The 27677-nt window shown below is 44.2% G+C and overlaps 1 protein-coding gene and 1 long non-coding RNA gene across 5 annotated transcripts in view; one reads left to right on the forward strand and one right to left on the reverse strand.

Annotated features, from left to right (window-relative positions):
- Nucleotides 1-22671, reverse strand: part of LOC144611983 (uncharacterized) — a 36785-nt gene extending 14114 nt beyond the window's left edge. The window contains exons 1-2 of the long non-coding RNA XR_013549601.1: nucleotides 22588-22671; nucleotides 12934-13063 (exon numbers count right to left, since the gene is read on the reverse strand). This is a non-coding gene — a long non-coding RNA (uncharacterized LOC144611983). The remainder of the gene's footprint in view (nucleotides 1-12933; nucleotides 13064-22587) is intronic.
- The window catches only part of LOC144611981 (cytoplasmic dynein 1 intermediate chain 2-like), a 51652-nt gene continuing 46245 nt past the window's right edge, over nucleotides 22271-27677 (forward strand). For 3 of the 4 annotated variants that reach the window (XM_078431357.1, XM_078431356.1, XM_078431358.1), the window contains exon 1: nucleotides 22295-22403. The gene's annotated coding sequence lies outside the window, so the exon portion shown is untranslated. Of the gene's footprint in view, nucleotides 22404-27677 lie in introns of all 4 variants that reach the window. The other variant, XM_078431359.1, reaches the window with a different exon arrangement.

Genomic DNA, 27677 nt, shown 5'->3' on the forward strand with positions numbered 1-27677 from the left:
CTAGGAATGTCCCCCATTTCCTCAAGGAGCCCGCAGTTTAGATTTAGATTTAGAGATACAGCGCGGAAACAGGCCCTTCGGCCCACCGGGTCCGCGCCATCCAGCGATCCCCGCACATTAAAACTATCCTACACACACTAGGGACAATTTTTACATTTACCCAGTCAATTAACTTACATACCTGCACGTCTTTGGAGTGTGGGAGGAAACCGAAGATCTCGGAGAAAACCCATGGAGGTCACGGGGAGAACGTACAAACTCCGTACAGACGGCGCCCGTAGTCAGGATCGAACCAGTTGTCTTAGATAAATCAAAACTGAATAGAAGAAATTGGAAACCGTGGAAAATATTCTACGTTTGAGGCGGCACGGTGGTGCAGCGGTAAAGTTGCTGCCTCACAGCTCCAGACACCCGGGTTCCATCCTGCCTACGGGTGCTGTCTGTAGAGTTTGCACGTTCTCCCCGTGACCTGCGTGGCTTTTCTACGGGTGCTCCGGCTTCCTCCCACATTCCAAAGACGTACAGGTTTGTAGGTTAATTGGCTTTGGTAAGAATTGTAAATTGTCCCTCGTGTGTAGGATAGTGCTCGTCAGTTTAGTTTATTGTCACGTGCACCGAGGTACAGTGCAAAGCTTTTTGTTGCGTGTTAACCAGTCAGCAGAAAAACAATACACGATCATAATCAATCCATTTACAGTGTATAATAAGGGAATTACTTGATCTGGGAATAACGTTTAGTGCAAGGTAAAGCCAGCAAAGTCCGGTCAACGATAGTTTGAGGGTCTTCAAAGAGGTAGATAGTAGTTCAGCACTGCTCTCTGGTTGTGGCAGGATGGTTCAGTTGCCTGATAACAGCCGGGAAGAAACTGTCCTTGAATCTAGTGTACAGGAATCGTTGGTTGGCGCGGATTCGGTGGGCCAAAGTGCCTATTCCGCGCTGTATCTCTAAACTATACTAAAATAGAAAATTCTGGAGACACCCAACAGGGGTCAACCCGTCATCTGCAGAAAGAAAAACAGAGTTTAAGTTACAGGGTGGAGTTCTGATTCAATTCATCAGAACTTGAAAACTGAGAAAACAAAGATGTTTTAAGTTGCAAAGAGGGCAACAAGTGGACGAAGCGAAAAGATCTGTGATGGGGTGGAGACCAAGGTTGTCCAGCTGACACAGGTGCTCTCGATGTGTCTCAGAGAGTGGAATGAATGCTTTTTTGTCACAGATGATCTGGCTGGAGGAGAATAAGTGGAAGGAGATGAATGAGAGCACTTAGAGAGAGAAAATTGCATAATTGATGGTTCATATAGAGGCTTCTGACCACAGAACTGTGAACCAAGATAATTCAAAAACACAAATGAACATTTAAAAACAGAACCATTTGCTGGGTAATTGTTTGCACATCATTCTTGTCTCATTAATATTTCGGAGGGGCGGATTAGTGGATTAGCTCCAAGCATTTTGCTTCTGTGAAAATCAAATGTTCTCGTATAAATTTTGCTGAATAAAGTTATTGGAATATTGGAAAACTTACATAAAACAAGCTAATAACTTCTGTCTAATAGATCTATTATTCAATTTGCTGAAATTCAAAGCCGGTTGGAAACTTAGAGAGTCTAGGGTGTAAGGGGTTTCTGCGCCGAGCTTTCGCCCGACCTAAGGTCCCCGTGCCTTGCTCTGATCCCTTGACCAGGCCGCGCACACTGGTTCCCCGTGAGTGGTTCGACCCACTCACCCCCTACGATTCTAGACACTGGACTTAGATGCAGGAGCGTTTATAGTGCAGAAAAATTCAACCAGACCAGATTTGAAGACCAGGGTTTAAATGGAAAAGGCTTTTATTGAGCGCTTGGGACTATTGTCCATGAATACTTATACACAGTTCTATTAGACATATGCACAACTACACGAATACTTAGACACAGTTCTAAACGACATATGCATCACTACACGAATACTTAGACACAGTTCTACTAGACATATTCTTGACTGTAAGATGGGGAACGTACGACACATCGCAAAATTGACCAACACATATTCATTTACACACCCACGTTTATTCAAACCACCCTCCCCTCTACACTAAACTATGTCCAGGATGTGCAGGATCGGGGTACATGCTCACCATGGGGCTATTACTGGGGTTACTGGCTGTTCGTGCTGCTTCTCCGCTGCTTTCCGTGAGGGTCGTGCTTGTCCCCTGAGTTTCTTCCTTCCGTTTCTTGCGTTCCTGGCCAGTCGTTGCGAGCGTTGCTGTCCCTGCTGCGAGCATGTCTTTCTTGCCTGTCTTTTCGTCTTCCTCCTGGCTTGCGTTCCTTGCAGGTTTTCTTGCAGTATTTCATCTTGAGTTTAAAACCCAAAAGTCATGGCCAGTTATACTATTCTGACCCGTCCTATCTCCCGCCAGATCTCGGGATCTCTTTGTTTAAAAGATATGTATTGAGTTTTCCCTTTGATCTGCGCTTATGTCCGGGGGATACCGGGGATGGCCAGACGGTGTTAATTGGTATTTCGTTGCGAGGTGATGGGTTTAACTGGTTTCCCATCACCTACCAGGTAGTTTTATATGGGCTATTGTGCCCCCTTAACGAGATTAACTGTGTAGGTCGGCTTGGGGCATTGTGAGTATGCTGATGTCAGCGCCCCAGTGCCTGGACTTCCACCTGGTTTCGCAAGTTTCTGCATGGCCAATATCCATCCATTGTTCTGGCCGTGGCTTTGCAGAAACCTAGAGACTGGGCTGTAAGGTTTTTGCTTTTGTGGCTGGTCACGAGGTCCTGCGGCCATCTTAGGACCCACGGATTGTGACATCCCTTGGTAAACTGACCGCAGCCTTTCTCCGCTATCAGTCCCAGTCTCCCGTTTAAAATGTCCAAACTGCAGCTCTTTGGTTAGGTGTTGCTTGCAGAATGAGGGAAAACTTCTCAAATCTTACAAGGGCCAGAGGTCATAGCCTCAGAATAAAAGGAGGTACAGTACCTTTAGAAAGGAGTTAAAGAGGAATGTCTTTAGTCAGAGGGTGGTGAATCTGTGGAATTCATTGCCACAGACGGCTGCGGAGACCAAGTCAGTGGATATTTTGAAGGCGGAGATTGACATATTCTTGATTAATATGGGTGTCAGGGGTTATGGGGAGAAGGCAGAAGAATGGGGTTGAGAGGGAGAGATAGAATGATTGAAGTTATGATTGAATTGGCGAGTAGATTTGATGGGCCGAATGGCCTAATTCTGATCCTATAACTTATGAACATAAACCCAGATACCCTCACTGTATATTCAAGGCTATTACAGCAATACGTTTTCTCTTGAAGATATTGTTGACCGGTGTCTATTTTCAATTAGGTAACACTTGGACTTAGATAACTGAACATGTATTGGCATTTCAAAATAAAGATTGGGATGAAAGGTGGCGAGCAAAGAAATAAAAAATTAAGTCTGTAGTTGGGAAAATGAGATGAGAGGATCCTTTTAGAAGGATGAGAGGGGATCTTATCGAAACGTATAAGATTATTAAGGGGTCGGACACGTTAGAGGCAGGAAACATGTTCCCAATGTTGGGGGAGTCCAGAACCAGGGGCCACAGTTTAAGAATAAGGGGTAGGCCATTTAGAACAGAGATGAGGAAAAACTTTTTCAGTCAGAGAGTTGTAAATCTGTGGAATTCTCTGCCTCAGAAGGCAGTGGAGGCCAATTCTCTGGATGCATTCAAGCGAGAGCTAGATAGAGCTCTTAAGGATAGCGGAGTCAGGGGGTATGGGGAGAAGGCAGGAACGGGGTACTGATTGAGAATGATCAGCCATGATCACATTGAATGGCGGTGCTGGCTCGAAGGGCCGAATGGCCTACTCCTGCACCTATTGTCTATTGTCTATTGAGAGATTAAATGACAAAAGGAGGGGTGTTGAAGCTAGGTAACTAAAGGCATTGGCAAATGTCAGAAGGTCGCTCTTGAGAAAATATAGAGTAGTTGAAATTATCAGCAGAAAGGAGGAGGAAGAAAAACAATGCTAGGAAGGTGCCATTCAAAGGCTGAGATTGCTGCTTACCTGACGATGTTGAATTCTGGGATAAGTCCTGGGATCTGTGACAAGCTGATACTCCACAATACTCCAAATGCAGTCTGGCCAATGGCTGATAAAGCCTCAGCATTACATCCCCGTTTCTATATTCTAGTCCTCTTGAAATAAATGCTGACGTCGCATTTGCATTCCTTCCTACCGATTCAACTTGCAAATTAACCTTTTGGGAATCCTGCACCAGCACTACCAAGTCGCTTTGCACATCCGATCTCTGAATCCTCTCCCCATTTAGAAAGTAGCCTACGCCTTTATTCCTTCTATCAAAGTGCATGACTCCACACTTTGATGTGCTGTATTCAATCTTCCACTTCTTTGCCCACTCTCCCAAGCTGTCCCCACGTCTCTCCACTTCCTCCACACTACCTGCCACTCCACGTATCTTCGTATCATCTGCAAACTTGGCCACAAAGCCACCAATTGCATCGTCCAAATCATTGATGTACAACGTGAAGCGGCCTCAACACCGACCCCTGCAGAACTCCGCTAGTCACTGGCAGCCAACCAGAAAAAGCCCCCTTTCTCGCCACTCATTGCCTTCTGCCAACCAGCCACCCTTCTAGCCATGGTAGTATCTTCCCTCGAATACCATGGGCTCTCATCTTCATTAGCAGCCTCACGTGTGGCACCATATCAAAGGCCTTGTGAAAATCCTTGTCAACAACATATGGGTGATGATGTTTATTTCCTGTTTTGGTTATCATCATAACTGTGGTATAGGACCTTGCTGTGCATAAACTTGCTGGCACATTTCTCCCAATGGTGACTACATTATATAGGTGGCACGGTGGCGCACGGCAGAGTTGCTGCCTTACAGCACTTACAGTGCCAGGGATCCGGTTTCAATCTGACTACGGGTGCTGTCTGTACGGAGTTTGTACGTTTTCCCCGTGACCTGCATAGGTTTTCCCCGGGAGCTCCGGTTTCCTCCCACACCAGGTTAATTAGCTTCGGTAAAATTATAAATTGTCCCTAGTGTGTAGGATAGTTGGTCGGTGCGGACTCAATGGGCCGAAGGGCCTGTTCCCATACTGTATCTCTAAACTAAACTTCTCACTGAAATTAGCGCACACTGCTGGACACCCTGAGTCTGTGTAAAGTGCCACACAAATCCAAGTCATTCTTTGCTTTTCCAAATCGGAAATGCAGGCACGTTGGCATGTTTGAAGCTCAGTTATTGTGTTTAGAATCTGAAAAAGAATCACATAAGATGCTCCAAGAAAAGGATTAGGCTGAGATCTGCCACTGAACACAGAGGCTAATAGAGGTGATGCATATTATCAACAGGGCAACCTTTTTTCATTTTCTATTGAGATTGCCTTGGGGCTGAGGAGGGAGAATGAAGCTGTATTTTCTGATGGGTTTTAACCCTTCAAATTCTATTTCTTGAGAATTCGTTCTTTAAATCACTGATTTTCCACAGCTAAGATTCTCCTCTTCTTAAGCCCTCGATATTGTATTTGTGACCATGTCAGTCAGCCACCTTGAATCACCTTCTCCCTCCCCCCACCCACCATCCCCACCGGCACCTTACCAAGTGATCACTCATCACATGATAGTTAGGGTCAACAGGATAATTGGCTGAGATAGACATCTTAGAGGAGGAGAATCAGATTTAGCATCTGTTTGCAGGGCGTGCAGCATAGGTTTACTAGGTTAATTCCCGGAATGGCGGGACTGTCGTATGTTGAAAGACTGGAGCGGCTAGGCTTGTATACACTGGAATTTAGAAGGATGAGAGGGGATCTTATCAAAACGTATAAGATTATTAAGGGGTTGGACACGTTAGAGGCAGGAAACATGTTCCCAATGTTGGGTGAGTCCAGAACAAGGGGCCACAGTTTAAGAATAAGGGGTAGGCCATTTAGAACGGAGATGAGGAAAACCTTTTTCAGTCAGAGAGTTGTGAATCTGTGGAATTCTCTGCCTCAGAAGGCAGTGGAGGCCAATTCTCTGGATGCTTTCAAGAGAGAGCTAGATAGAGCTCTTAATGATAGCGGAGTCAGGGGGTATGGGGAGAAGGCAGGAACGGGGTACTGATTGAGAATGATGAGCCATGATCACATTGAATGGCAGTACTGGCTCGAAGGGCCGAATGGCCTCCTCCTGCACCTATCGTCTATTGTCTATTTACAGGCACTTTGCAGTAGCAGTAGCGATCAGAAAGCCAGTTGTAATTTAGTTTAGTTTGGAGATACAGCACGGAAACAGGCCCTTTGGCCCACCGAGTCCACACCGACCAGCGATCCCTGCACACTATCACTATCCTACACACGCTAGGGACAATTTACATTCATACCAAGCCAATTTACGTACAAACCTGTACGCCTTTGGAGTGTGGGAGGAAACCGAAGATCTCGGAGAAAACCCACGCAGGTCACGGGGAGAACGTACAAACTCCGTACAGACAGCGCCCGTAGTCAGGATCGAACCCACGTCTGTGGTGTTGCAAGCGCTGTAAGGTAGCAACTCTACCGCTGTGCCTCCGTGCTGCCCTATTATTATTGCCCCATTCCTGCCCCAGGACATCTTTGAAGTTCCTGGGCCAACTATCTTCAGCTGCTTTGTTAAATGGTCTTCTCTAAATTATAACCTAGTAAATGTCCTTCCCCATTTGCCACACCTGAGGAAACAAAGCACTTCATGCCCGCACCAAGCACTACTTAGGGCATTGTCTGCACTGCAGGCTTGCCCAGAGTACAGGTGTTCAGAGACCTCCCTGACTCTCTCCTGCTGTTGTATGAGAGACTAGCAATGACCCCCCTGAACAAAGAAAATGCTTCCTGTGGTCACTGTTCTTCACTGTCCAGCTCTCTCTCATCCACCAGCTGCACTCTCCCACCCGCTCGTATCATTACAACATCCATCCCCTCTGTTGCAACACTCCCCTATGGCTGGAAGAGTGTAATTTATTTGTTTATAACTTTAAGGACTAGAATCTGAGGTCAAGGCTAAGTGCCAGCGGCAATAAATCAAAAGACAAATCTGACAATCCTGTTCTAAAAACATTACATTGTTTAAGAACTTTAAAAACAGAGGTTTGGTGATATGCAACACTGTTTTGACGCCATCAAAATGCAATAAAGCTATTTCTTGGACTCTTTCTGGTCAAAGAGTCATGCATAACGGGAACAGGCCCTTTGGCCCAACTCGTCAATACTGACAGAGACGCCCCATTTGCACTAGTCCCATTCGCACGCGTTTGGTCCATACCCCTCTAAACTTTTCCTTTCCATGTATCTGTCCAAGTGTCTTTTAAATGTTGTTATTGTACCTGCCGCAATGACCTCCTCTGGCAGCTCGCTCCGTATGCCCACCCCCCTCTGGTCATTATCACATTTCTGGTGTGGGTAAACGTGGTTGCCACAGTTCCGTGCTTTTATATATCTGAAATCCAGGCATGTTGGCTTGTTTGAAGCTCAGTTGTTGTGTTCATAATCTGAAAAAAGGTTCACTTAAGATGTTTCAAGAAAAGGATTAGACTGAGATGTGCCCATTAATACAAAATGGTTTTGGGTAGACTGATGGGACTGAAGGCTGATAAATCCCCAGGGCCTGATGGTCTGCATCCCAGGGTACTTAAGGACGTGGCTCTAGAAATAGTGGAAGCATTGGAGATCATTTTTCAATGTTCTATAGATTCAGGATCAGTTCCTGTGGATTGGAGGATAGCAAATGTTATCCCACTTTTTAAGAAAGGAGGGAGAGAGAAAACGGGTAATTATAGACCAGTTAGTCTGACATCAGTCGTGGGGAAGATGCTGGAGTCAATTATAAAAGACGAAATTGCTGAGCATTTGGATAGCAGTAACAGGATCATTCCGAGTCAGCATGGATTTACGAAGGGGAAATCATGCTTGACAAATCTACTGGAATTTTTTGAGGATGTAACTAGGAAAATTGACAGGGGAGAGTCAGTGGATGTGGTGTACCTCGACTTTCAGAAAGCCTTCGACAAGGTCCCACATAGGAGATTAGTGGGCAAAATTAGAGCACATGGTATTGGGGGTAGGGTACTGACATGGATAGAAAATTGGTTGACAGACAGAAAGCAAAGAGTGGGGATAAATGGGTCCCTTTCGGAATGGCAGGCAGTGACCAGTGGGGTACCGCAAGGTTCGGTGCTGGGACCCCAGCTATTTACGATATACATTAATGACTTAGATGAAGGGATTAAAAGTACCATTAGCAAATTTGCAGATGATACTAAGCTGGGGGGTAGTGTGAATTGTGAGGAAGATGCAATAAGGCTGCAGAGTGACTTGGACAGGTTGTGTGAGTGGGCGGATACATGGCAGATGCAGTTTAATGTAGATAAGTGTGAGGTTATTCACTTTGGAAGTAAGAATAGAAAGGCAGATTATTATCTGAATGGTGTCAAGTTAGGAAGAGGGGATGTTCAACGAGATCTGGGTGTCCTAGTGCATCAGTCACTGAAAGGAAGCATGCAGGTACAGCAGGCAGTGAAGAAAGCCAATGGAATGTTGGCCTTCGTAACAAGAGGAGTTGAGTATAGGAGCAAAGAGGTCCTTCTACAGTTGTACTGGGCCCTGGTGAGACCGCACCTGGAGTACTGTGTGCAGTTTTGGTCTCCAAATTTGAGGAAGGATATTCTTGCTATTGAGGGCGTGCAGCGTAGGTTCACTAGGTTGATTCCCGGAATGGCGGGACTGTCGTATGTTGAAAGGCTGGAGCAATTAGGCTTGTATACACTGGAATTTAGAAGGATGAGGGGGGATCTTATTGAAACGTATAAGATAATTAGGGGATTGGACACATTAGAGGCAGGAAACATGTTCCCAATGTTGGGGGAGTCCAGAACAAGGGGCCACAGTTTAAGAATAAGGGGTAGGCCATTTAGAACGGAGATGAGGAAGAACTTTTTCAGTCAGAGAGTGGTGAAGGTGTGGAATTCTCTGCCTCAGAAGGCAGTGGAGGCCAGTTCGTTGGATGCTTTCAAGAGAGAGCTGGATAGAGCTCTTAAGGATAGCGGAGTGAGGGGGTATGGGGAGAAGGCAGGAACGAGGTACTGATTGAGAGTGATCAGCCATGATCGCATTGAATGGCGGTGCTGGCTCGAAGGGCTGAATGGCCTACTCCTGCACCTATTGTCTATTGTCTATTGAGGCTAATAGAGGTGATGCATATTATCCATAGGTCAACCTTCTTTCATTTTCCTGTTACACTACTGAGATTGGCGAGGGTTGAGGAAGGGGGGGGGGGGGGGGGAGCTGGATTTTTTGAAGGGTTTTAACCCTTCAAATTCTTTCCCTGGAGAATTTCTTTCAAAACGAAATCATACCAATTGCCTCAGCAAAGTCTCTTCTCCTTTCCTGGAGTTCCTGGATTCTAGTTCTATGAACATACCGTGCTTTGGTACACCACCCCACCGGTGGCACGGTGGCACAGTGGCATTGCACCAAGGCCTAGGTTGGCTACTCAAACGGCCAGTAACAAAGGAGATTATAAAAAGTTGCAAACGTCGTCTAGTCCATCATGGGTACTGACCTCCGCACCATCGAAGGGATCTATAGGAGGCGCTGCCTCAAAAAGGCAGCCAGCATCATCAAGGACCCACACCACCCTGGCCATGCTCTCATTACACTCTTGCCATCGGGAAGAAGGTATAGGCGTCTGAAAACCATGATTTCCAGGTTCAGGAACAGCTTCTTTCCAACAACCATCGGGCTATTGAACACGACAAACACCAACTAAACTACGAACTATAAACTGTCTCGATTGCACTGGGGACTTTGGGCCTTTGTTTTGTTTTGCACTAATATTGGGACGATATTTATTGAACTTCTTTTTGTTTGTTTTATTATGTTATCTATTGAGTACTGTGTTTACAGAACAGTTATGCTGCTGCAGGTAAGAATTTCATTGTTCCATTCGGTGTATATGACAATTAAACACTCTTGACTCTTGAGAGTTAACATTTCTTGAACACTAACACTTTATTTGAAAGGTGCCAATACTGCCTGGGCCATAAATGCTGGAAAATCTTAGTTCTTTATTGTCTGAATGAATTGCCAAACTACGAAATGCTTTCTTCAGTTGTTATTTTGAATTGCCACGGAAATTGATTTTGATTTTTGCTTAGCCTTAGATCTCTCTACTGGATGTCAACATGTAAAGTTCATTTTTACTAATTGAAGCTCATGGCTGCTCTAAACTTTGAAGCTTGCAGTAAATGATGACCATTACAATGAGACTGAACTGGTCTCACACTTAGGACTCAGTTTCAGAGCCTTGGACTTTGCTGAGGCTTTCTGTCCGTGACAACTTTGGGGTATTACAAAGCACTTTACAATCAATTACACACTTTAGAACAGCAACCACTTTGTAGTGCAAGGGAAGGCTGCAGAGATGCACATAATAAGCGAACCACAAACAGCAATATTTAAAAACAGTAATGTTGATTAAGGGATCAATAGTGGCCAGGGTGCCTTGCACTTCACTAGAGGACCCAAGCGATTCCTGAAGGTTGTAGATAGACACAAAATGCTGGAGTAACTCAGCAGTATCTTTGGGTCGAAGGAATGGGTGATGTTTCGGGTCAAGACCCTTCTTCAGACTGATGTCAGACTTTAGATTGTGGGGCTGGTTTTCAGAGATGGAGGGGCGCAAGGTGCTGGAATTATGAGAATTTAAAACTCGACACAATAATTACATGATAATTATATGTAGGAAAATAACTGCAGATGCTGGTTCAAATCGAAGGTAGACACAAAATGCTGGAGTAACTCAGTGGGTCAGGCAGCATCTCTGGAGAGAAGGAATGGGTGATGTTTCGGGTCGAGACCCTTCTTCAGACTGATGTCAGGGGAGGGGGCGGGACAAAGATAGGATGTAGTTGGAGACAGGAAGACAGTGGGAGAACTGGGAAGGGGGAGGGGAAAGAGAGGGATAGAGGAACTATCTGAAGTTAGAGAAGCCAATGTGAAGTCAATGTGATCACAACTATTCATAAAAATAGCTTCTAATTTGCTGCATGGCTTGGAAAGATAATGAAGAAAGTTATTAATATTATACAATATTAAAGTTATTAAGATCCTCTCATTTTAGACTCTCACTTTCAACTCTATCAAAACTCCTAACTGAAAGGCAATTCATAATTTCTCTAAACCATGAGCTTTTGGAATAACTGTGTTCTTAATGTTGAAGCGTTCAGCTTTCCAAAATCAAATCAATCCCAGCTCTTTTCCGAACTCAAATGAGAAAAACACAAAAGACTCTTGTGATTAGCATGTGAAATTTCTACAACAAATCAAACAATACAGGGTACAAATTCAATTAAACAGAGGGAGAACACGTAATATAGGTAGATTGATGGTGAAATGGGAATATTTTGCATGACTGAATTGAACAAGTCAGTTCTTCAGATCAAAAGGAAACCTTCTTATTTAAATCAACAAGGCTATTTGCAATTTAAATTACAAGCCAATTTCATTCAACATCAAAGATTTCTGTTAACATTAAGGTTAAGAATACAAACTGTACAGATATTGGCACATTTACCATCAAGTTTAATTAATTTCATGGAATAAACCTCTTTAAGATAACTACTTACTGATTACTGCAATAGCCCAAGACCTGGTATATATGCTGCTGTGTTAAGGTTGATACATCAAAATAAATTGTAACAGGATTAGAATTTTGGGCTAGAACAATGAATCATGAATTAGCAAATGTTCTATTGCTCTGTACGTTGTGGAAGCAGGCCCTTCGGTCCACTCATTCTATCAACCATCTTATTTCCCCACATTCCCATCAATTCCCCTCAGATTTCACCAAACACGCTAGCAGCAATTTGCAGTGGCCAAGTAAACCACCGACCCGCACGTCTTTGGGATGCGGCAGGAAACCGGAGCACCCGGAGAAAACCCGCGTGGTCAGAGGAGGAATGTGCAAACTCCACACAGGTAGCACCTGAGGTCAGGATCGAACCGGGATCACTGGACCTATGAGGCAGCAGCTCTACTGCCTTTGCTACCAAGCTGCCCAGCAGATTTCTAACTTAAAATTCCACATCATAACCACAGAGCTACCACACCTAAACACATCTGAGGAAGAATACTTTTCACTTTATTAGGTGGTCTCACATTTAGGCTCTCAGACCCACTAGCCAATATGGGCAGCAGTGCTGAAGGTTCAGACCACTATTTCATCCAGTTTATGACAGGCTGAACTCCCAAACTGTTGGGTTGCTCGCCTAGTCTCAATGCATTGGACTAATATAACCATGTAATAATATATTGGAAAATAGAAGCTATCCTTGAGTACCAGTACCGTGTACCTGGTTGATGCCCCATGATTCAGTGAGGTGAAGTGTTGTCAGTCAACCTGCTTTATGTTTACTGCTTGCCAACTCTAACATTTAGATTTTTTAGATTTAGATTTAGAGATACAGCGCGGAAACAGGCCCTTCGGCCCACCGAGTCCGCGCCGCCCAGCGATCCCCGCACATTAACACTATCCTACACCCACTAGGGACAATTTTTACATTTTACCCAGTCAATTAACCTACATTGACCTACAAACCTGTACGTCTTTGGAGTGTGGAAGGAAACAGAAGATCTCGGAGAAAACCCACGCAGATCACGGGGAGAACGTACAAACTCTGTACAGACGGCGCCCGTAGTCAGGATCGAACCTGAGTCTCCGGCGCTGCATTCGCTGTAAGGCAGCAACTCTACCACTGCGCCACCGTGCCGCACAACATGCACACATTTATTTTCCTTCTGAGTGTCCAGAGGATTAACCTTTAATTCTGGAGATTTCAGAATAACACTAGAGGAATGGTATCACTAAATCAAGCTACCTTCCAACATTTTCATGACGTTAAATGCATATACCTACTCAAGTGGGATAGACGGATGCAATGTCCGATTAAGCAGCTTGAATGACGAGCATCTTCCTATGTCCCCATGTAACCTTTCTTTGTAACCTGGGTTTCTACTTCTTTGGGTTTAGAGGTTGGAGGGGTGATCTGAAAGAGTCAAGAGAGTCAAGAGTGTTATATTGTCATCTGTCCCGAAACGGAACAATGAAATAGAACATGCTGTAAATACTCAGGTCAGGCAGTATATGTGGGAAAAAGAGTTAACACTTCAGATTAATGACCTTCTGACCTGCAATGTTAACTTTGTTTCTCCCTCCACAGATGCCGCCTGACCTGCTGAGTATCTCCAGTATTTTCTGTTTTTATTTCAGATTTACATCACATGCAGCTTTTTGAGAAGTAATGTAACTGATGTACATTATAAGGGATTCAGCGGGTAGATTGGTCAGTGTTTGTATCTGAATGAAGGCGGTGTGGCAAATCATGGCTGTTTTATTTCAGATTCTGGAGCCTACAATCTAATGATATAAATTGCAGCAACTTGAGATGTAAGGCAATGTAATTGCTACCGCATGACTTTTCTTCGACCAGAAGTCCTCTAGTGTGCACACGACAATGTGCAACGACAGTGCCCGTCAGTGTGAGAAATCTAGACTATGTTCCCAAACTTTCCTCAATTGCGCCTACCCTACAAGATTAGACTACTAGTTGCCCAAAACCAGCATACATTTCATGTTCCATCCACCTGATCCAACCATCAGTCTCCCACCTGCCATCTCTCCAACCACTCCGAATCAGTTCAGGTGTCAAGAGTAAAAAAAGACACAAAGTGTCTCCTGAATAACTCAGGGGTCAGGTAGCATCTCTGCTACATGTTCTCCAGAGATGCTATCTGACCCACTGATTCACTCCAGCACTCTGTGTCTTTTTGTTGTAAACCAGCATGTCAAGTCCGAAGAAGGGTCTTTACCCGCAATGTCACTCATTCCTTCTATCCAGAGATGCTGCCTGTCCCACTGAGTTGCTCCAGCACTTTGTGTCCATCTCCAGTTCCTTACTTCTCAGAGTCGGGAGTGTTTCATGGTCAGATGCACCGGGAATGGAATTCTTATTTGCTGCAGCTTTACAGGAATATTGAAAACAACAAAACCACAAATAAATATACAAAACAATTACGGTAGTGTCTTTCCAATGGTAGCAGTGCGATGAGAGCGTAGCCAGGGTGATGTGGGTCTTTGATGATATTAGCTGCCTTCTTGAGGCACCGCTTCCTGTCAATCCCTTTGATGGTGGGGAGGTCGATACCCATGATGGACCAGGCAATGTCCACCACTTTCTGTAGCCTCCTTCATTCTTGGGCGTTCAAATGATCAAACCAGGTTATGATGCAACCATTCTGTGTGCTCTCTACTGTGCAGTTCATTAGAGTATTCGGCGTCCTGCAGAATCTCTTCAATGTTCTGAGGAAATAGAGGCGCTCTTTTGTGATTGCATCAATGTGCTGGGCAGATTTTCAGAGACATACATGCCTAGGAACTTGAAGCTGTTGACTCGCTCCACTGAAGTCCCGCCTGATGCAGATAGTTTCATGGCTTTCCCATTTCTGAAGTCAACCATCACTAATCCACTCCACTTGCCTGTACGACCACCCCCGATCATTTGCCAACATCCCCAATCATTTTTCCATTCCTCCTCCCATCTCTAATCACCTGCTTGACCACCTCCTGATCATCTGCCTGACCGACACCTGCAATCCTCAAACCACCAATTGTCCACAGTAAATATCAACAGCCTTTTAATTTTGCCTTTGCACAATCTTTCTTATTCATTTCTCCCACCCCAAAGCCTTCCACTCTGAGGGATATCTTGCCAACCCATAGGGTCATGTGTACCACAGACTGGGATGTTCAATGCGAGATCAAGCTTAAAGATCAAGCAGGCTTAAAATCAAAACTAGACAATCCAGGAGGGAAACCAGGAAGCACCTTTGCACACAAAAGTTGATGCAAATCAGAAATTGTAACACAAACACACATGCATTCACACATACAGACATGCACACACACACAGTTACAAGTGCTGGGTCAATTGAAATCTTCAAAATGAACGGGTGGCATCAAATCAGGTTTTCAAGGGTTAAAGAGAAAAGTTCGTGATTTAAATTGAGGTGCAGATTAGCTACGATCTAGCAGCTTGAATGCCTCATGGGGTCTATTTCTGTTCTTGTGGTTTCTATATAGTACAACTAACAGCATGATCAACATTAATTTACTGACACCCAGAGGCTGCTGTAGGTTGGGCAAATGACTTACACTGCATCTGTTCCTTCACAGGGGATGGTAACCCTTCAGTAGATCGCATGTGTTCCTAATCCTCAACTGCAGAGCTCAGCAGTATGTTTTTGCAAATGCCACAGGGCTTTCCATATTGGAGCTTGGTTCAATGTTTAAGCTTGGACACATGCCAGCAGACTACAATGAATGGTGATTGTGGATGATTGTTGACATTGAGGCCAAGTAAATATAATTGTTACTCAAAGACCAAAAATGAACAAAATTTCACAGACAGGGATTAGGACACGGATTGGAAGAGGGTGCAAAAGAGATTTACCAAAGCGATGAGGGAATTCAGCAAGTGGCTAGACTGGAGAAGATGGGCTTGTTTTCCCTGGAGGAGGTTGAGAGGATTGGAGTATGTCTGGACCAAGGCTGTGATGAAATCTGGGATTCAATGGTCTTGGCCCCAGTCCTCTTGAGGAAAACAGGCCCAGAATCTCAGTCTATGAACATAGCCATCAATATTTGGTAAATGCCAGCTACGGTCCGAACAGCAAGGTGATGGAAGGTATCGTTGACGATGCTATCAAGTGGCCATACCCACTAATAACCTGCTCACCCCATGCCCAGTTTTGGTTTGACCGAGACCATTGAGTCCCAAATCTGATCACTGCGTTGGTCCAAGCACAGACACGAGTACAGAATTGAAAGTAACAGCCCTTAATTTAGCTGCATTTGACCAAGTGTGGCATTAGGGAACAACCTGGGTTTAAGGAGTTTCTTAGAGTAGATGTGGAATTGATGTTCCCTGGTGCCTTGAACCAGGGATCACAGTCTCAAAATCAGTGATTAGTCAGTCAGGATAGAAATGAGGAGCAATTTCTTCCCTCAGAGGATGGTTAGCTTTTGGAATGTAAGGCTGACAAAACAAAAGATGGCTGTAATGTACCTTGATTTGTGTTTCAATCGAAGGAAGCATTAACCTTTTTCTTTTGGAAAGCATTTTTCTTAACTTTGAAGCTTGTGCTCCAGCCAATCTACCTGGACAGTGTGATTACTCGATTCTTGGTGCTACACATTTGTCCATATGCTGAACATGAATTGCAGATTTAAGCACTTGAATTGACATCCCTCTCAGCATGTTACACAATTACCACAAAGCTTCTGCATTTGGACTGAGAAATGAAAATTCTAACTAGCGACAAGTGTATTCATAATGATTCATCCATTTCCAAAAGAAGAAATATAATCGCATGAGAAGCTGGAACATATTGAAGAAAACAGATTTTCAATTATTTAGCATTAATTGCTTTCTTTGCCATATTTGGGGTTTTTTCAGATGAAACACAACTCTGAATTCCAGTCAAAGAACAATTTAACTAGTTATTGCTGTTGACTGTAATGAGATTGAATATTTTTTCAGTTCACTAACAGGCAGGAAATATGCAAAACTGACAAATCTCTAAAAGCTTTACCTGTTGACATAAAGCTGACTTAGTATTAAAATGTCATAAAAAGAGCATGGATTTTGAAAGCGTGGAGGTGAACAAGCACAAAAATGAGAGGAGTATCCAAAGTGCATTGAATCCATCCATGTTGTTTCCAAGAATTGGCTCCATTCTCCCTTCTCTCCTTTCACATTCTGTATACCATTCTTTAAGCTGCCTCTTAATAGCACATGGAGTAAATTAAATTGACTAGAGACCAGCTTCTGTGACGGTGGGATCTCAGGACAGAGTTGAGATGGATCATTGTGTAGGAAAATAACTGCAGATGCTAGTACAAATCGAAGGTATCACGAAAACCTGGAGTAACTCAGCGGGTCAGGCAGAATCTCTGGAGAGAAGGAATGGGTGACGTTTCGGGTTGAGACCCTTCTTCAGACTGATGTCAGGGGGGCGGGACAAAGAAAGGATATAGGTGGAGACAGGAAGACAGAGGGAGAACTGGGAAGAGGGAGGGGAAAAAGAGGGACAGAGGAGCTATCTAAAGTTAGAGAAGTCAATGTTCATACCGCTGGGCTGTAAGCTGCATATTTCGCTTGGGCAGCTCGCAGCCCAGCGGTATGAACATTGACTTCTCTACCTTTAGATAGGTCCTCTGTCCCTCTCTTTCCCCTCCCCTGACATCAGTCTGAAGAAGGGTCTCGACCAAAACGTCACCCATTCCTTCTCTCCTGAGATGCTGCCTGACCTGCTGAGTTACTCCAGCTGTTTATGATGTCTGAGATGGATCATTCATGGGGCACTTCTACTTGATGGCAAAAGCTTCAACCTCAGCATTCACATTTTAGGCTCCATTACCTTAGAGATTGAGGATGTTCTTCCAGCCTCCTCCTCCCATTACCCATGGATGAGTTGGGCTGAAGAGCTTGTTTCCATGTTGTATGGCTATGACTACACAAGGATTTCCCTTTCTGGTCATTGGCAGTGAGCTCCTCCCTTCAAGTAGTGCAGGCATAATTTCAAACAGTGCAAACCGATTTCAGTCATGATAAGGATTCCTGAAATTACTCGCTATTAAAATATGTTTGTGCAAACAGCATGACTAGTGGTGTTTAAACAACGTTATCACTGTACAGGTTCATAAGTTCATAAGTTCTAGGAGCAGAATTAGGCCATTTGGCCCATCAAGTCTACTCCGCCATTCAATCATGGCTGATCTATCTTCCCCTCTCAACCCCATACTCCTACCTTCTCTCCATAACCCTTGGCACCCTTACTAATCAAGAAGTTACGTGCATAGATTTAAGATGGGAAGGAGTACTTAATGAGTCAAACTAATTTAGTGGGGTTAGGAGTGATGGAAATCAGGTGGCACTTGAAAAGAAAAGCAATATGTACAATGGGTTGCATGAGACAGACAGCACTAGAATTTTAAAAACTACAGGATTAGATGGGATTAGACTAAAACAAGAAGTCTGAGAACACACACGTGTAAATGTGCAAAGCTTGGTGAAAAACATTGATGAGCTGCAGGCACCAGTAGGATTGTGATGTTGTGATAATAACAGAAATCAGGCTCAAAACAGGACAGGATTAGGCACTAAATAATCTAGGAAACAGGCTTGGATTCAATTGCAATATTCTGTGGGGGTTTTTCAGTGTAATACAACTGATATTTATTTCCCTATAGCTTTACTACCCCCCACCCCCCAAGTGAAATACACAGAAGACCATTTGTGGACCAGTTTTGCTTCATTGTGAGGGATTTGACTGGGTACTAATGGGAGGCAGAAATCCGTGCACCTCTGTGCTGTTTCCATGTCAAGGGCATGCAGGGTGATGTCATTTCCCCATGCAATGCTCCTCTTTGAGAATTGCTGGGGAATTTGCGCCACATTGTGCCTATCATTGAATACTCCCGGGACTACCAGGCTGTGCAGCTGCTGGAAAGTACATTATTTTTTTCACTCTTCTGGAAAAAAACTCCTCAGCACTCCTTCGATCCACCTGATCCTAAACCCAGCTGAGTCCGAGGCTTTGATCAGCAGTCCCTGACCCTAGGTTTCCTCCACCACCATCCAAATAGCTAGTCAAATAAATTCATATGTACTAATGTCCAAACAACTTAAGCCACTTCTTGGCACAACTGTTGTGATTTCAACGAAATGGTTTATGCATTTGCAATCCAACATAGATATCTATACCAGCACAAGTCCTTGTGATGTTTTGGTTAATCAGCATTTCTCCCTCAGTGAATCACACAACTCACTGGAGGTTGTAATCCTTGTGTGCCTTTTACAAAACGCATCAGGGTGACACACCCAGACAAAATGCAGTTTTGATGTGTGTAGTTTTGGTCTCCAAATTTGAGGAAGGATATTCTTGCTATTGAGGGCGTGCAGCGTAGGTTTACTAGGTTAATTCCCGGAATGGCGGGACTATCATATGTTGAAAGACTGGAGCGACTAGGTTTGTATACACTGGAATTTAGAAGGATGAGAGGAGATCTTATCGAAACGTATAAGATTATTAAGGGGGTGGACACGTTAGAGGCAGGAAACATGTTCCCAATGTTGGGGGAGTCCAGAACAAGGGGCCACAGTTTAAGAATAAGGGGTAGGCCATTTAGAACTGAGATCAGGAAAAACTTTTTCAGTCAGAGAGTTGTAAATCTGTGGAATTCTCTGCCTCAGAAGGCAGTGGAGGCCAATTCTCTGGATGCATTCAAGCGAGAGCTAGATAGAGCTCTTAAGGATAGCGGAGTCAGGGGGTATGGGGAGAAGGCAGGAACGGGGTACTGATTGAGAATGATCAACCATGATCACATTGAATGGCAGTGCTGGCTCAAAGGGCCGAATGGCCTCCTCCTGCACCTGTTGTCTATTGTCTATTGATGCTATTAAACATAGTTAAATTATTTCTAGTCTTTGTGTGTGGATAAAGGAGCACTGTGCTGGAAGTTAAAATTGTAGGTGAATTGGCAGCCCCATGTGGCCCATTTCACAAAAAGACACAGAGTGCTGGAGTAACTCAGCGGGTCAGGCAGCATCTCTGGAGAACATGGATAGGTGACGTTTCATAGAGTGCAGGAGTAACTCAGCGGGTCAGGCAGCATCTCTGGAGAACATGGACAGGTGACGTTTCACAGAGTGCCGGAGTAACTCAGCGGGTCAGGCAGCATCTCTGGAGAAAATAAAGAGGTGACGTTTGCAGGTCAGGACCCTTCTTTAGACCATGGTTGTAAGGTGGGGGGGGGAGATAAAGCTGGGAGAGAGGAGAGGCAGGACAAACCTTGGCAGGTAATAGGTGAACACAGGTGAGGGGGGTGTTTGATAGACAGATAGATGGTTGGACAAAGGCCAGAGATTAAAGCAAAGGGTGTGAGACAGACAGCCCGTTTCACTGTTGTGCTGTCAGGTTATAAGTATTAAAATTCAGTGGTGTGGTGCATTTTGTTTCTCTGTACTGCACATTTGAACTACAGAGTAAAATTAATTGCTCTGTGCAATTGAAACTTTATGCCATGCATCGTGCACATTGAAGCTATGGTTTGCATGCACTTGTGCATAAGACAGACCAGTCCACGATGAACTGAGTCCGACAAAACACATTTAATGTCACTGCTGCTACATTGTATTGTGAATAAGGGACAAGAAAGTGTACACTGAAACAGAAAAGCATGCACTGAAGAAAGGAGAATGGTACAGATATTGCTTAAAAAGGTAGACTTTAACTGCTTTATGTTTGGAGTGTCCATGACAACAATGATACCATTAAATTCATTTTGGATGTACAATAATGAGAAATCCTGTTTCCCTGAGCTGAAGAGTCTGGAAATGGGGACGTAGTCTCATGATTAGCGGTCAGTGATTTAAAACTTAAATGAGGATGAATTTTAGAACATTGAATAGTACAGCACAGGCCCTTTGGCCCACAATGTTCACGCCGAACATAATGTGAACTTCAACTAATCACCCCTGCCTGTATGTGATCCATATTCCTCCATTCTGAATTCTTGATTCTGTGCCAAATGCAACATATCCTTCCTCAGATGCAATGCCCAGAACTACATAGAGTGCAGTCTGAGCCTTCTTGCTCTCTAAAATAACTTCCACTCTTTGGCATTCCAATGCCTTAATAAGGGCAATATTTCATAAGCTTTAGGATTAAAAAAATTCTTTCTGACCATTTATTTGTAATTTCTGTATATGGATCCCCAAATCTCTCGTATCATCAAAGGTATCACAAAAAGCTGGAGTAACTCAGCGGGTCAGGCAGCATCTCAAGAGAGAAGGAATGGGTGATGTTTCGGGTCGAGACCCTTCAGCCAAAATCTCTCTGTTCCTCCATTGCTTCTATCTTCTTGCTGTTTAGAAAATGGTCTGTTATATTTTATATAATAAATATAAAATACTTTGTCAAAAGTCCCATCAGGAACTCTATTTGCTTCAATGTTGCACACTTACTTTATCAATGTCTCATTGCAATTTTTTACACCAATTTCATTTTACTCTGTTTTCTTGCTATCATCAGCAAACTCAGATTTAATGTTTCAGTCCTTCACCTACAAATATCTTGCTCTACCAGGAACAACTTACATGCAGTTGGTAACCCTATCTGTTACTGAATGAATAGCAGCAGGTAGATTAAAATCTACCTGAAAGTGGCATTGGCATTCCCTGCAACACAAGTTTAGATAGACTGATAAAGAAGATAGGTGGTATGCTTGTCTTAATCAGTTGGGGTATTGAGTATTAGAGTCAGGAAATCATGATGCAGCCTTTTAGGACTTTGGTTAGGCTACATTTGGAGTATTACGTGCAATTCTGGTTGCCGCATTACCAGAAGGATATGGAGGCTTTGGAAAGGGTGCAAAAGAGGTATACCACAATGATGGTACCCATTAGAGGGTATTTGGAACGACGAGAGGTTCGACAAACTTGGATTGTTTTCTCTGGAAGATCGGAGGTTGATAGAAGTATAAAAGTTATGAGAGGCATAGATAGGGTAGACAGTCAGAACCTTTTCCCCAGAGTGGAAATGTCAAATACTTGAGGGTACAACTTTAAGGAGAGATGGGCAAAGTTTGAAGGAGATGTGCCAGGCAAGTTTTTTGACACAGACAGAGCTGGGCACTTGGAACATGCTGTTGTGGTGGAGGCAGATATGATAGCTGAGTTTAAGAGGCTTTTAGACAGACATTGTGGGCCAAAGGCCCTGTTCTTTTTCCGTATTGTTCTATATTCTATTTTAGATAGACAATAGGTTGCATTCATGAGGCAGGCAATGCATCAGATGGCGGGTTGCATTCAAGAGGCAGGCATGCATCAGATGGAAGGTTGCATTCATGAGGCAGACAATGCATCAGATGGCGGGCTGCATTCATGAGGCAGGAACACATCAGATGGCGAGTTGCATTCATGAGGTGAATGGTGGTGAATCCATTCAGATGGTGGGGTTGCATTCACGAGGCAGGCATGTATCAGGACAACCTTTTGCCAAAATATGTCACTGCTCATAAGGAAAACTTAGGGGGGGGGGGGCAGAGGCAAATTTTAATTCACATTGTGGTCATGCTGGAAGTCAGCAAGAGTGTGAGTCGAGGGTTTTGGGTGCAAGTGCGATCTGTTCTGGACGCACTGCAGTGGGCACGGCTGCGCGCGGCGCACGCCGGGATGACATCAGCCCAGAAGCTGGTGCTGCGGGTGCAGTCGTGAGACAGAAGCATCTTCCTTCCCCACACACATATACATGTCCACAGCAAAGGTCAGTTATCTTTCAATTCACGATCGAGTACATAGCGTTCAATAGCGCCAGGTATTAAGCAAGAACGGCGCTTTGGAAGATCGCATTTTAGCAGATTCTTCCAATTGCACCAATTTTTTTTTAAACAACGACAGCGGTTGCGAGTGTTAGCAATTAATTAACTATTGATTAACTTTAAGCGGACCTGTTCGGAGAAAAGATCATTTGCAATCGAGTGTTTGCTGATAACGATTTGAAGTGATGGCTCGCGATGCTCATCTGTCAAGGAGCGGACAACAACGCCCCGGGCCGCGCTAATTGGTGCGTCGGTGGGCGGGAGTTTGAACTCCGGTTGCTGGTTGGCCCGTGGCCGTGTCGGTCACAGCGATGTCCCGCCCCCCATGAGCAGGGATGACGGCGCTTTCTCCTCCAGGATTGTCGTTCCAGGCACGCACACTGAGGGGAAAATAAATAATAGACGGGCGTGGTTTTTGGACAATATTGTATTTGCCCGAGGTTTTCAAAGGGCGTAACATTATTCGTGGCAGCAGCAGCAGCAGCAGCAAAGGAATTATCGACCGAAACGTCAGTGGCTTTCAGTCTGCCTGAAGCCCTTTTTATCCCGAGGGTAGACACACAATGCCGGTGTAACTCGGCGGGACAGCCATGATCACATTGAATGGCGGTGCTGGCTCGAAGGGCCGAATGGCCTCCTCCTGCACCTATTGTCTATTGTCATATTATCGAGCAGCATCTCTGGAGAGAAAGAATGGGTGATGTTTCGGGTCGAGACCCTTCATCAGAACTGAGAGTCAGGGAAGAGGGAAACTAGAGATCAGGAAGAGTAAGGTGTGAAAAGGACAGATCAAAGCAGACGGTGTTCAAGGAAATGATGACTGGTTCATTGTTAGCTGAGGGGAAGGTGACAACGAGGCACGCAGTCTGAAGAAGGGTCTCGACCCGAAACGTCACCCATTCCTTCTCTCCTGAGATGCTGCCTGACCCGCTGAGTTACTCCAGCATTTTGTGAATAAATGAAAACGAGGCACGCAGTCAGTAACATTAATCAGGAGGACAGTGAAACTAGTCGGAGAACTAGGGTGGGGGAGAGACGGAGAGAGAGAGAGGGAAAGCAAGGGTTACTTGAAGTTAGATAAATCAATTCTCGAAGCTGCCCAAGCGAAATATGAGGTGCTTTCCTCCTTTTTATTCCTGTAGGAAGGAACTACAGATGCTGCTTTCCACCAAAGATAGACGCAAAATGCTGTAGTTACTCAGCGGGGCGGGCAGCATCAAAAGAAGCGTCTCAATCCGAAATGTCACCCATTCCTTTTCTTCAGAGCATTTTGTGTCTATAAGAAACCCCCTGATTAAGTAAAGTTCATAAGTTTTAAATTGAAAGTAATTATGTGGAAAAAGATATTTAAAGGATGTAGGGACTGAGCACGAGAGCTTGGACACGTTGGCATTTGAAGCCTAAATGATATGTTTTTATTCTGTCATGTTCTCCATGTTCATTGAACCACATCTCCTCAGATTGTTGTACAAGACAGTTATAATACTTGAATGTGACACTTGGATCATTTTTGAATGTTTTGTTGTACCCAGGAACCTCAATATAAACCCAGACTGCGGATGAATCGGTCAGCGTTTTGCTGCCTCTTTTGATTGAAATGTTGTTTTAGGCAGCTTATATTTCAACATGGCAACTTCTGTCATACATACACCTTGTAATAGTGCAATAGGGAATTTTGTCTGAAGTTTTAATTAATACTGTTTATTGTTTGGGGCACCTTATAGAAACATAGAAAAATAGGTGCAGGAGTAGGCCATTCGGCCCTTCGAGCCAGCACCGCCATTCAATATGATCATGGCTGATCATTGAAAATCAGTAGCCCGTTCCTGCTTTCTCCCTCTATCCCTTGATTCCTTTAGCCCTAAGAGCTAAATCTAACTCTCTCTTGAAAACCTCCAGTGAATTAGCCTCCACTGCCTTCTGTGGCAGAGGATTCCACAGATTCACAACTCTCTGCGCGAAAAGGTTTTTCCTCATCTCAGTCCTTAATGGCCTACCCCTTATTCTTAAACTGTGACCCCTGGTTCTGGACTCCCCCAACATCGGGAACATGTTTCCTGCATCTAGCCTGTCCAATCCTTTAAGAATTTTATATGCTTCTATAGGATCCCCTCCCATCCTTGTAAATTCCAGTGAATACAAGCCCAGTCGACCCATTCATTCATCATATGTCAGTCCCGCCATCCCGGGAATTAACCTCGTGAACCTACGCTGCACTCCCTCAGTAGCAATAATGTCCTTCCTCAAATTAGGAGACAATACTCCAGGTGCGGTCTCACCAGGGTCCTGTACAACTGCAGTAGGACCTCCTTGCTTCTAAACTCAAATCCTTTCGCAATGGCCAACATGCCATTAGCTTTCTTCACTGCCTGCTGTACCTGAATGGTTACTTTCAGTGACTGATGTACAAGGACACCCAGGTCTCGCTGCAACTCCCCTTCTCCTTATCTGTCCCCATTCAGATAATAATCTGCCTTCCTGTTCTTGCCACCAAAGTGGATAACCTCACATTTATCCACATTATACTGCATCTGCCATGCATCTGCCCACTCATCCAACCTATCCAAGTCACCCTGCAGCCTTATAGCATCCTCATCGCAGCTCACATTGCCACCCAGCTTTGTGTCATCCACAAACTTGAAGATGTCACATTTAATTCCCTCGCTAAATCGTTAATATATATTGTAAATAACTGGGGTCCCAGCACCGAGCCTTGTGGTACCCCACTAGTCACTGCCTGCCATTCTGAAAAGGACACGTTAATTCCTACTCTTTGCTTCCTGTCTGCCAACCAGTTCTCTATCCATGTCAATACCCTACCCCCAATACCATGTGCTCTAATTTTGCACACTAATCTCTTGTGTGGGACCTTGTCAAAGGCTTTTTGAAAGTCCAGCCACACCACGTACACTGGCTCTCCCTTATCCATTCTACTTGTTACATCCTCAAAAAATTCCAGAAGATTAGTCAAGCATGATTTCCCCTTCATAAATCCATGCTGACTTTGACCGATCTTGTAAGAAAATAACTGCAGATGCTGGTACAAATCGAAGGTATTTATTGACAAAATGCTGGAGTAACTCAGCAGGTCAGGCAGCATCTTGGAGAGAAGGAATGGGTGACGTTTCGGGTGAAGACCCTTCTTCAGACTGATCCTGTCATTGCTTTCCAAATGCGCTGCTATAACATCTTTAATAATCGAATCAAGCATCTTCCACACTACCGATGTAAGGCTAACTGGTCTATAACTCCCCGTTTTCTCTCTCCCTCCTTTCTTAAAAAGTGGGGTTACAGTGGGCACCCTCCAGTCCACAGGAACTGATCCAGAGTCATTGGAAAATGATCACCAATGCATCCACGATTTCTAGGGTCAACTCCTTGAGTACTCTGGGATGCAGACCATCAGGCCCTGGGAAGTTATCTGCCTTCAGTCCCAACAGTTTACCTAATACCATTTTCTGACTAATGTGGATTCCCTTCAGTTCCTCCCTCCCACTAGATCCTCGGTCCCCTAGTATTTCTGGGAGATTGTTTGTGTCTTCCTCAGTGAAGACAGAACCAAAGTACTCGTTTAACTGTTCTGCCATTTATTTGTTTCCCATTATAAATTCACCTGTCTCTGATTGTAAGGGACCTACATTTGTCTTTGCTAATCTTTTCCTTTTTACATATCTAAAGAAACTTTTAGTCAGTTTTTATAATCTCCACATGCTTTCTTTCATGCTCTTTCCCCCCCCCCTCTTAATTATCTCCTTTGTTGAGTTCTAAATTTCTCCCAGTCCTCCGGTTTGCTGCTTCCCCAGGCCAATTTATATCCTTTTCCTTGGATTTAACATTATCTTTGATTTCCCTCGTTAGCCACAGTTGAGCCGCCTTCCCCGTTTTATTTTTTCGTCAGACAGGAATGAACAATTTCTGGAGTTCACCCATGCGGTCTTTAAATCTTTTCTATTGCATCTCCACCATCAACCCTTTAAGTATAATCCTAGCCAATTCCCATTTCATACCTTCAAAGTCTCCTTTCTTTAAGTTCAGGACCCTGGTCTCTGAATTAACCGTGTCACTTTCCATTCTAATGCAGAATCCCACCATATTATGGTCACTGTTGCCCAAGGGGCTTTGCACAAGAAGATCGCTAACTAATCCTTCCTCATTACACAATACCTAGTTTAGGATGGCCTGTCCTCTAGTCGGTTCTTCTACAAATTGGTTTAAAAAACCATCCCGTATACATTCCAGGAAATCCTCCTCCTCACTGCTGCTACCAATTTGGTTGGCCCAATCTACGTGTAGATTAAAGTCACCCATGATAACTGCTGTACTTTTGCTACACGCATCCCTAATTTCCTGCTTGATGCTATCCACAACCTCCCTACTAATGTTTGGTGGTCTGTGTACCACTCCAACAAGCGTTTTCTGCCCTTGGCTATTTCGCAGTTCTACCCATACAGATTCTACAGCATCCAAGCTAATGTATTGCCTTGCGATTGCATTAATCTCCTCTTTAACCAGCAATGCCACCCCACCTCCTCTTCCTTTCTGTCTATCCTTCCTGAATATCAAATACCCCTGCATGTTTAGCTCCCAGCCTTGGTCACCCTGGAGCCATGTCTCCGTAATTCCAACTATATCATATTCCTTATCTACTAACTGCACATTCAATTCATCCACCTTATTACGAATGCTCCCCGTATTAAGGCACAAAGCTTTCAGTTTGTTTTTCTTATCTCCCTTCTACCTTTTGGTTCTGCCCTCCTTTTATGTCCCTCTGTCTCCTTGCATTGGTTCCCAAGCCCCTGCCCTGTTAGTTTAAACGTGACCTTTCCTACACGCTCCCGTAAACTGCACACATACGCTTCCATGTTGTTGACTCCAACCCCAACCCCCCACTGTTTAGTTTAAACCCACACGTGTAGCACTAGCAAACCTGGCTGGTACTTAAACCTGGGTATATTTACTGGCAATGGCTCATTTTCATGATTTCCGAGTGTATCAATGAAGTTTACAATCAACTGAAATCTCTGTAAAGTGTTATCTGCATTGATTTGTATGGAGTGTACCAAACAGTTTGAGCACAGCAAAGTCCCAAAAGAACAGTGTGGTTGTTGTTTGTCACTCGTTCCCATTTAAGATCATAACATCTAGCCTATTGTGTTATGATGTGTATGATCAAGGCTGATTTGACCAATCTGAGCATGAAAGTTCCTTTGCTCACAGGG

The sequence above is a fragment of the Rhinoraja longicauda genome, chromosome 42 (assembly GCF_053455715.1).
Source record: "Rhinoraja longicauda isolate Sanriku21f chromosome 42, sRhiLon1.1, whole genome shotgun sequence".
NCBI lineage: Eukaryota > Metazoa > Chordata > Chondrichthyes > Rajiformes > Arhynchobatidae > Rhinoraja > Rhinoraja longicauda.